The 10,536-nt window shown below is 45.6% G+C and overlaps 1 non-coding gene across 1 annotated transcript; it reads right to left on the bottom strand.

Annotated features, from left to right (window-relative positions):
- Window positions 1-252: 252 nt before the first annotated feature.
- Trnas-uga (transfer RNA serine (anticodon UGA)) lies at window positions 253-334 on the bottom strand. Its single transcript has one exon. It is a non-coding gene; the product is annotated as a tRNA-Ser (tRNA).
- Between the last annotated feature and the right edge of the window lie 10,202 nt (window positions 335-10,536).

Below are 10,536 nucleotides of genomic sequence, written 5' to 3'. Positions count from 1 at the left end.
CAGATTTAAAACTGATTTAATTTAATAAGACTATGTAAGATGATTGTATGTATGTTACAAAATTGTAAAATTTGTCTCGACTTCTTAATGAAGAAAATGTCACGAAAATGTTAATTCACAACGTGGACTCGCCTGCACAATGTACATGCGGAATCTATTTCAACAAGGCATACTAAGGCAGAACATACAATGAGGTTGTCAGAAATCGTCGACTACTACATATATAATTACACAATTTCGAGTAAAAATTTTCGCTGCGGACAGGATTCGAACCTGTGCGGGTAGAACCCATTGGATTTCAAGTCCAACTCCTTAACCGCTCGGACACCGCAGCTGGTTGGAACTCAGCGCCTCAGCGCAGCATTTCACGGAGGCCGCAAAGTGTCTTAGTTGATGAAACGTATAGATCTAATAGTTCGATACCCTGAAACCGTTAAAAATTAAGGATTTAATATAAATTTATCTATGAAACTTACTGATAACATTTTTTAGTAATAAATCAGAATAACTGAAATATTCAGAGTGTCTTTCTGCGAAATGAAGGCATGGGACTACACAAATTCTGAACATTTGAGTGAAGCACTTCGAACACTTATTTCGCTAGCACTTCTCTCCCATTGAGGATGGCATCTGGGAAAACAATCTGGTTAAGTGTGTGTGTGTATTTTGTCCATTATCAAACGATCCGACATCCTTCCGATATGTTGCAGCAAACTCAAATCTATTCCCAACTCTTCAACAAGTTTTCCTTTCAAAGGAAGTGTTAAACTATAGAAATAAAGAACTGTACTTGCTGTGAAACATTCAGTGTGAATGAGGTCGTCTAAACACAATAAGGTCTCGCGATTTCCATACTGGATCGCCAATTCTGAAACAGAAATTACTTATATTCTTTTCAAAACAAGCATTTATGCCCGTTCTCGCACATGCAGGCACATGCGTTTGTAAAAATCGTCTCGGCACAGATTGTTTTCCCGCATGTCTCGCAAAAATAAAGTTGTAAAGCTGCAAATTCTCTCTTTAACAGAAAGATTAACAGTCATTGTTTTAACCTTGTATGTTTTCATTTTTCTGCGCATTATTAATAACAAGCTTCAGTGTATCATATCTATGGCTGACATTCACGACAGATTGTACTATTTTATAATATTTAGTAACAGACGAACACTAGGAAATGTGACTATTAGTTTCCTCAGTACAGGAATTTACAATAACAATGGCAAATGAAGAATAACAAGCGAAGAACAGTAACTAGTAATGCCAGATCCAAAATACACGCAGTTCTGTCATAATATGCAGGTCTCGAAAGCAGGAGGTACAAACTTGAAGAAGCAGAGGATAGCTGTAGATACTAGACAGCGTATTCTCAATACTAATACTTTACGTTAATAAATAAATAATGAATATCCAAAAATGGGACTAAATAAAGAAAATTGCTGCTACAGTGGTTTCAGAAGCATTGTATGTACGTTTTTTATGCTATTATTATTATTACTGTTGTTCGTACAATGAAATAAAAACGCACACAAAGGCAATATGATGTAATGACACTAGATTGCAGGCAACTGCGCTACCGGCCACTGCGCATGCGCGCAGCGCGTTTGCGCAACTCGGTGGTGAAACTAAACGCTTTCGGCGTGTTCCAACTTTCGGCAACACTAGTTGCGTGAGTTTTGAGGTGTGTGTGTGTGTGTGTTCGTAGAGTGAAGACAAAATGAAATATGAAGTGGGGAACGGAGAATAATGTTCGCTTTTTGGATATCTTTGCTTTGCATAGGTGTTCGTAGGATTTCAGTGATGCTGATTACAAAAATAAGCAACACATTGCTGCCGCCGCTGAGACTGTCATGTGTGATCATAACATAGATGGTTTGACAATATCTGAGCTGCAGGGCAAAGTTCATTGAGTTAGGAGCAAATATACAACTGAATTAAGAAAAATACAAGCAAGTGTAATTTTAGCTGTGGCAATGCTCTCGTCTACAAGACTAAAATTCCATCGTTAAGTTGGCCAATTCTTTGTTAAGGAATATTGTTGACAGGGGGGAAGGCCATACAAATTCAAGAAGCTGGATTCTTTATTCAATATTCATCTATTTAAAACGTCGCTGCAGTGCATGTTAGAATTTTGAAATATTGTCACTGTACAGATCTGTCTTCAAGAGAGTAGTTTGCAAACCATTCTCTTCTTAATGCGGTTTGCTTCGAATAATTATTGTCGCTAATGTTATTAATTATTACTGTTAATGTTAATAATTATTGGTGTTAATGAAATAGCGTCATCACCAATTAAAACCGTATTTTATAGCATGCCGAGTGTTCTCGATTGTTATGCACGCATTATGATATATAATTTCAGTTCTGGCGATGGTGCTTAATGCATTACAGTACCTTTATTCAAAAAAGGATTAAATGGCTCTGGACACTATGGGACCTAAGGTCATTAGTCCCCTAGAACTTAGAACTAATTAAACCTAACTAACCTAAGGACATCACACACATCCATGCCCGAGGCACGATTCGAACCTGCGACCGTAGCGGTCGCGCGGTTCCAGAGTAGCGCCTAGAACCGCTCGGCCACCTCGGCCGGCAGTACCTTTATTCCTTATAGCATAATTAACTATTTAGAGGAAATGTGAACAGTTCTGATGACAGTCTAAGATAATTAAAGGAACTTTTTGGATCTTCCATTATAAATTATTTCAGCAAGGATACTGAGCAAACAGCCGGCCGCTGTGGCCGAGCGGTTCTAGGCGCTTCAGTCTGGAACCGCTCGACAGCTACGGTCGCAGGTTAAAATCTGCCTCAGGTTCAAATCCTGCCTCGGGCATAGATGTGTGTGATGTCCCAGTAGTTCTAAGTTCTAGGCGACTGATGACCTCAGATGTTAAGTCCCATAGTGCTCAGAGCCATTTGAACCATTTTTGCTGAGCAACCGAGCTGACGCGTTTTCTTCATCCAGTCATGAATCGAAACACGTTTCTTATTTTTTTTTCTTGTGCACTGATTCCAGGCAACAAACTAACTCAATCACATCTCGTGCGACGTGCAGCTGTCAAAACTTTCATTTTAGACACGACTCAGAGACCCACAAAACGACGAAACTGAAGTATACACTGGTTTCGCTGTGTCTACAGTCAAATATGAAACCATTTGCGTGCAACTGATTCCATGCAACGAGTGGCGCAACCCAATGTCGTCGTGTAAACTAGGCTTTAGCAAGGGCTAAACAAATTTGGCGAACACAGGAAATACAGGCTTTGAGTCTGCGTACACTTCAGTGGCTTGCCAGCAGTAGGGTTGTTTGCAACTCCAGTGTTCCGGAGCAGACGCTATTAACTATCTAATTGCTAGCCACTATACTTGTAGCCGCGCGGGATTAGCCGAGCGGTCTAGGCGCTGCAGTCATGGACTGTGCAGCTGGTCCCGGCGGAGGTTCGAATCCACCCTCGGTCTTGGTTGTGTGTGTGTGTGTTTGCCCTTAGGATAATTGAGGTTAAGTAGTGTGTAAGCTTAGGGACTGATGACCGTAGCAGTTAAGTCCCATAAGATTTCACACACATTTGAACATTTGAACTATACTTGGAAAAATACGCCGCAACTGGGGCCATTGAATGGAAGCTATCAATTTTTCTCGGATCCAGTACTTCCAGTGATTAAACTACAGGATGAGCAAAGAAGAAATGGGGCAAAATTTGCTGGACCGCCTCAATATAAAACCCTAAGCAACATAGGTTGACCGCCTTCAAGTGGAACATAAATTTGAGGATCACTGTACTGTATTTTCTCCGCAATAGAGGACTGAAGGGACAACCACCTCGTTTGCCTTGGATGTAGCAATTTGTGCAGCTAAAACCTTGGTATAACTTTATGTGCTTAGCGCCAGTATGAATTTAAGTAAATATGTCTCCAACCACATCTTCCGGAGCCCTTGGCAGTTTTGCACAAGAATAGGAGCAGCACAGGTAGAAAGAACGGCATATGCATTTCATTATGAACAGGGCCGGTAGGGAGTTGTGTTTGCCCATCCTGACACTAGCTCCGTCGGCTGCGAAATCTACACTCCTGGAAATTGAAATAAGAACACCGTGAATTCATTGTCCCAGGAAGGGGAAACTTTATTGACACATTCCTGGGGTCAGATACATCACATGATCACACTGACAGAACCACAGGCACATAGACACAGGCAACAGAGCATGCACAATGTCGGCACTAGTACAGTGTATATCCACCTTTCGCAGCAATGCAGGCTGCTATTCTCCCATGGAGACGATCGTAGAGATGCTGGATGTAGTCCTGTGGAACGGCTTGCCATGTCATTTCCACCTGGCGCCTCAGTTGGACCAGCGTTCGTGCTGGACGTGCAGACCGCGTGAGACGACGCTTCATCCAGTCCCAAACATGCTCAATGGGGGACAGATCCGGAGATCTTGCTGGCCAGGGTAGTTGACTTACACCTTCTAGAGCACGTTGGGTGGCACGGGATACATGCGGACGTGCATTGTCCTGTTGGAACAGCAAGTTCCCTTGCCGGGCTAGGAATGGTAGAACGATGGGTTCGATGACGGTTTGGATGTACCGTGCACTATTCAGTGTCCCCTCGACGATCACCAGTGGTGTACGGCCAGTGTAGGAGATCGCTCCCCACACCATGATGCCGGGTGTTGGCCCTGTGTGCCTCGGTCGTATGCAGTCCTGATTGTGGCGCTCACCTGCACGGCGCCAAACACGCATACGACCATCATTGGCACCAAGGCAGAAGCGACTCTCATCGCTGAAGACGACACGTCTCCATTCGTCCCTCCATTCACGCCTGTCGCGACACCACTGGAGGCGGGCTGCACGATGTTGGGGCGTGAGCGGAAGACGGCCTAACGGTGTGCGGGACCATAGCCCAGCTTCATGGGGACGGTTGCGAATGGTCCTCGCCGATACCCCAGGAGCAACAGTGTCCCTAATTTGTTGGGAAGTGGCGGTGCGGTCCCCTACGGCACTGCGTAGGATCCTACGGCCTTGGCGTGCATCCGTGCGTCGCTGCGGTCCGGTCCCAGGTCGACGGACACGAGCACCTTCCGCCGACCACTGGCGACACCATCGATGTACTGTGGAGACCTCACGCCCCACGTGTTGAGCAATTCGGCGGTACGTTCACCCGGCCTCCCGCATGCCCACTATACGCCCTCGCTCAAAGTCCATCAACTGCACATACGGCTCACGTCCACGCTGTCGCGGCATGCTACCAGTGTTAAAGACTGCGATGGAGCTCCGTATGCCACGGCAAACTGGCTGACACTGACGGCGGCGGTGCACAAATGCTGCGCAGCTAGCGCCATTCGACGGCCAACACCGCGGTTCCTGGTGTGTCCGCTGTGCCGTGCGTGTGATCATTGCTTGTACAGCCCTCTCGCAGTGTCCGGAGCAAGTATGGTGGGTCTGACACACCGGTGTCAATGTGTTCTTTTTTCCATTTCCATGAGTGTATTAAATTTTCCTTATACAGTACATTGTTGACGTTAAAAACTGTTGTAAAGATTAACAGCACTGCCCTCAGTTAGTGGAACGAGATCTAAAAATGCATCTCCCATCCTTCCACGCCCTAGGTCAACTTTAGCCTCAACGCACAAATGTGAGATACTACTGAGATTAGCTGATTCCTCATTTGTGATGCAAATTACAAGCGTTTCACTTTCACCACATGTAACATGTTTCACAATAGCAGCGACCTTGCTCTACTTCACGTAACTTTTTTGGCACTTTCTGGATCTCAACACACTGGCTTCAGTAATGCAGACAAATGTTCCGTAACATTGAAGGATGTGTGTGTGTTCGGCTATAATTGCACAAAGTCTCATTTCCACCTCCATAAGTTTGTTGCTCACATTTGAGTCCTGGAATGAAAATGAAGTTAAAAGTTTCAACCCTAGCAGTCTTGCTGCACATTGCACATGCGTCTGCGTTTCTACCGTACAAGTATATCAAAACTAGTTGTTCCTTCCGAGGAAACGTTTCACTTTCACACACTTCACAATACGCAAAACTGTCGGCCTTTTTATTGCGTCGTAACCAACATATAAATTTAGCTTTACTTTCCCAATCACTTTTGCAGTTTTGCGATCCGCGTCACAAAACCAAACCATTTCAAGCCTTGTGCGCATTAACTGTAGGTTGAGAAATACACCACTCCCAACTAATAGCAAACTGAGGAAGCATCTTCGACGGAGAAACGCAGTAAGGATGTAATTATTAGCTGTGTACAACCGATTACATTATTTACTGTTTCAAATCCTTCGCTCGTAAAATTCCAATAACTCAAGACAGTTGACACGAAGTGAGGCATCTTACCATCGCAAGTACTGTATAACGCTTTGACACCAGAGCTTTGCAAGCATGTCAGTCATTGTTCCCACGTTTTCTACGAAATAGGGGTACCATGGGTGCACTTTACTCTCCCTGAACGACACTGGACACTTATTTTTGACAACATTGTAGGGAAATAAAAGACATTTCATTTTCAGCTTAGACTATTATGAGTCGTTAATTAACGCTGTAGTATAAGGACCTGTTCAGCTTCTCGCAGTCAGGCGTTGAGTGAGTTATCGTTAGCCAGATACATACACTCCTGGAAATGGAAAAAAGAACACATTGACACCGGTGTGTCAGACCCACCATACTTGCTCCGGACACTGCGAGAGGGCTGTACAAGCAATGATCACACGCACGGCACAGCGGACACACCAGGAACCGCGGTGTTGGCCGTCGAATGGCGCTAGCTGCGCAGCATTTGTGCACCGCCGCCGTCAGTGTCAGCCAGTTTGCCGTGGCATACGGAGCTCCATCGCAGTCTTTAACACTGGTAGCATGCCGCGACAGCGTGGACGTGAACCGTATGTGCAGTTGACGGACTTTGAGCGAGGGCGTATAGTGGGCATGCGGGAGGCCGGGTGGACGTACCACCGAATTGCTCAACACGTGAGGCGTGAGGTCTCCACAGTACATCGATGTTGTCGCCAGTGGTCGGCGGAAGGTGCACGTGCCCGTCGACCTGGGACCGGACCGCAGCGACGCACGGATGCACGCCAAGACCGTAGGATCCTACGCAGTGCCGTAGGGGACCGCACCGCCACTTCCCAGCAAATTAGGGACACTGTTGCTCCTGGGGTATCGGCGAGGACCATTCGCAACCGTCTCCATGAAGCTGGGCTACGGTCCCGCACACCGTTAGGCCGTCTTCCGCTCACGCCCCAACATCGTGCAACCCGCCTCCAGTGGTGTCGCGACAGGCGTGAATGGAGGGACGAATGGAGACGTGTCGTCTTCAGCGATGAGAGTCGCTTCTGCCTTGGTGCCAATGATGGTCGTATGCGTGTTTGGCGCCGTGCAGATGAGCGCCACAATCAGGACTGCATACGACCGAGGCACACAGGGCCAACACCCGGCATCATGGTGTGGGGAGCGATCTCCTACACTGGCCCCACACCACTGGTGATCGTCGAGGGGACACTGAATAGTGCACGGTACATCCAAACCGTCATCGAACCCATCGTTCTACCATTCCTAGACCGGCAAGGGAACTTGCTGTTCCAACAGGACAATGCACGTCCGCATGTATCCCGTGCCACCCAACGTGCTCTAGAAGGTGTAAGTCCACTACCCTGGCCAGCAAGATCTCCGGATCTGTCCCCCATTGAGCATGTTTGGGACTGGATGAAGCGTCGTCTCACGCGGTCTGCACGTCCAGCACGAACGCTGGTCCAACTGAGGCGCCAGGTGGAAATGGCATGGCAAGCCGTTCCACAGGACTACATCCAGCATCTCTACGATCGTCTCCATGGGAGAATAGCAGCCTGCATTGCTGCAAAAGGTGGATATACACTGTACTAGTGCCGACATTGTGCATGCTCTGTTGCCTGTGTCTATGTGCCTGTGGTTCTGTCAATGTGATCATGTGATGTATCTGACCCCAGGAATGTGTCAATAAAGTTTCCCCTTCCTGGGACAATGAATTCACGGTGTTCTTATTTCAATTTCCAGGAGTGTATTATGAACAGACTAGCTGACAAACCCGGCATTGCCCGTGTATTCATTTTGTCCATTTTCTGTTAGGAACGAAAACAAAAAGCGCTGAAAAAATTTCAGTTCGATGTATTCGTGAATACTCCTTTGAAATTATGTAATAATCGTACAACGAAATATGCATAGTGCACAAACGTATTAGTACAGTAAGAAAATGTGTAAAAGACAAATTCTCTGTAATGTTTACTTAATTATAAACAGTACTGATAGATGTCCAGGAGCTACGATGAATAGAGTTAGCAGCAAAGTAGTAATAAATTTAAAGCACCTGCACAATGCGGCAGTCCTCCTGAACTGTGTGTGGAACCATTATATAATTTTGTAGGTGTACTTAGCGGCGTATGCGGATACTATCTGCGAAATTTATTGTTAGTAGAGGTAGTAGCACAGAAGTAATAAATTTAAACGTCAAGCAACATGTGGCAATTTTTCACGCATGTCATTATGACGTCAAAGGTCCTGAAATATACTAGACTGGTGGTTCATACACTAACAAAAATTGTTGCATGATAATAAGTGATATGTATACAAGTTTGGTTGAAATCGGTCTTGTGGTTTTGGAGCGGATGTGGAACACACACACACACACACACACACACACACACACACACACACACACATTTTATTATATGTATGGATAAACAGAGGTTTTAAATGACGTTCATGTAAGGGGAAAAAACTTAGCAGCAACTTCAGCACTTGGACCTGGTAAAAGTCTCTGGGGTGAGGAATTCACAGAACTTAGTATCTGAAGAAACGGGAGTTAATCTAGCGGTGTACGAACATTGCTCAAAACAAAAATTACCTTGAACGAATAGACAAAAAAATTTTGTCCTTTTATTTGCTTTTTAGCAATAGACTACTGGATTTTTAAAAGGCAGAAAACCTCCTGAAACCAACAGTAGATCTGAACACTGAATACAAGCATAGCGGTAGGAACGAAACACGAGCAGCGATTTAAATCTCGAGATATTCACTTTTTAAGCAGTACCAGTTAAGATTCTGTGGCGCGGAGATTTACATATCCCGCACCGGCAAGAGCAATGATAACTCAAAATGCACTTCTTGAGATAAACTAACTTACAGAAATCTGTAACACATATTGAAACACCGAGGTGTCCATAAAAATGCAGACACTCTTTGATAGTTGACACCTTTGGAACAAGATGACATAGTTGCAATTTTCCGCGGTAGCGTATCCCATTGTTTTCTCAATAGATCTTGGCTCGCGTTTTCCAGCAGATGACAGTGCACTGTGCGGCATTGAACGAGGTAGAATTGTCGTTTGAGCAACGCAAGGCCGCGGTACTGGAAGTTTGAAAACGTGATGGAAGTAAAACAGCAATGGCGTAATATGTACGAACTCGGCCACCAACACGTACAACAATGTATCGTATTCGGGATAAATTTGAAGCCGGCGGTACTGTTCGACATGTCTGGCCGACCCAAAACATCATTAAGTCCAGCTTCCAGCGCTGCTGTGTTACAACATTTTACTAGGTCGCCTCAAAAATCTGGAGCAGGGTGCACGTGAAAGTGGGGCAAGCCAAACAATCGTACGACGAATTCTGAAGGTTGGAAAGTGGAAATGTCACTGCACGCTATTAACGAGGACGACACGGATCGAAGGATGGAGTACCGTGAGTGGTCTGAAGGCATGCTTCGCGAGGGTGAAGCATCTCTAGCCGGCCGGGGTGGCCGAGCGGTTCTAGGTGCTACAGTCTGGAACCGCATGACTGCTACGGTCGCAGGTTCGGATCCTGCCTCGGGCATGGATGTGTGTGATGTCCTTGGGTTAGTTAGGTTGAAGTAGTTCTAAGTTCTAGGGGACTGATGACCTCAGAAGTTAAGTCCAATAGAGCTCAGAGCCATTTGAACCGATAATCTGTAGGGATAGTTATCTGTTCTGACGAGGCGCAATTCAAACAACTGTACTGTAAACAGCCACAACTGCGCGTATTGGGCTCCCGAATATCCTCACGTTCAAGTGGACAAACAAGTTAATCTACCGGGTGTTAATGTGTAGTGTGGTCTGTCATAGCGCGGTTTGATTGGCCCATTCTTCTTTGAAGGTACCGTAACTGGTGTATCTTCATATGCTGCAAACATCGATTTTACCTGCCATCCGAGAGGTGTTTCGAAATGAAAGATTTCATCGACAACAAGATGGCGCTCCGCCTCACTACCACAGAAATGTCAGAGCCTACTTCGATGAAAATCTACCTGGAAGATGGATACATCGAAAAGCAGATGTTAAATTCCCACCACGATCTCCATGCTGTACATCTCTTGACTTCTACCTACGGGGAATCTCGAAAAATGAAGTTCATCAACAGAATCCAGCCACACTGACGAGAAATCACCGATGTTCCTCTGTGGCTATCACGCCAGCAACGCTGAAAGCCTTAGTTCGGTCAGCAGTTCAGTGGCATCGACTTTGCATGGTTGGTAATGGTTGTC

The sequence above is a fragment of the Schistocerca cancellata genome, chromosome 7, assembly GCF_023864275.1.
Source record: "Schistocerca cancellata isolate TAMUIC-IGC-003103 chromosome 7, iqSchCanc2.1, whole genome shotgun sequence".
NCBI classification, from domain to species: Eukaryota; Metazoa; Arthropoda; class Insecta; order Orthoptera; family Acrididae; genus Schistocerca; species Schistocerca cancellata.
Note: the sequence above shows the minus strand (reverse complement) of the source record. Positions and strands in the feature narration are given on the sequence as shown.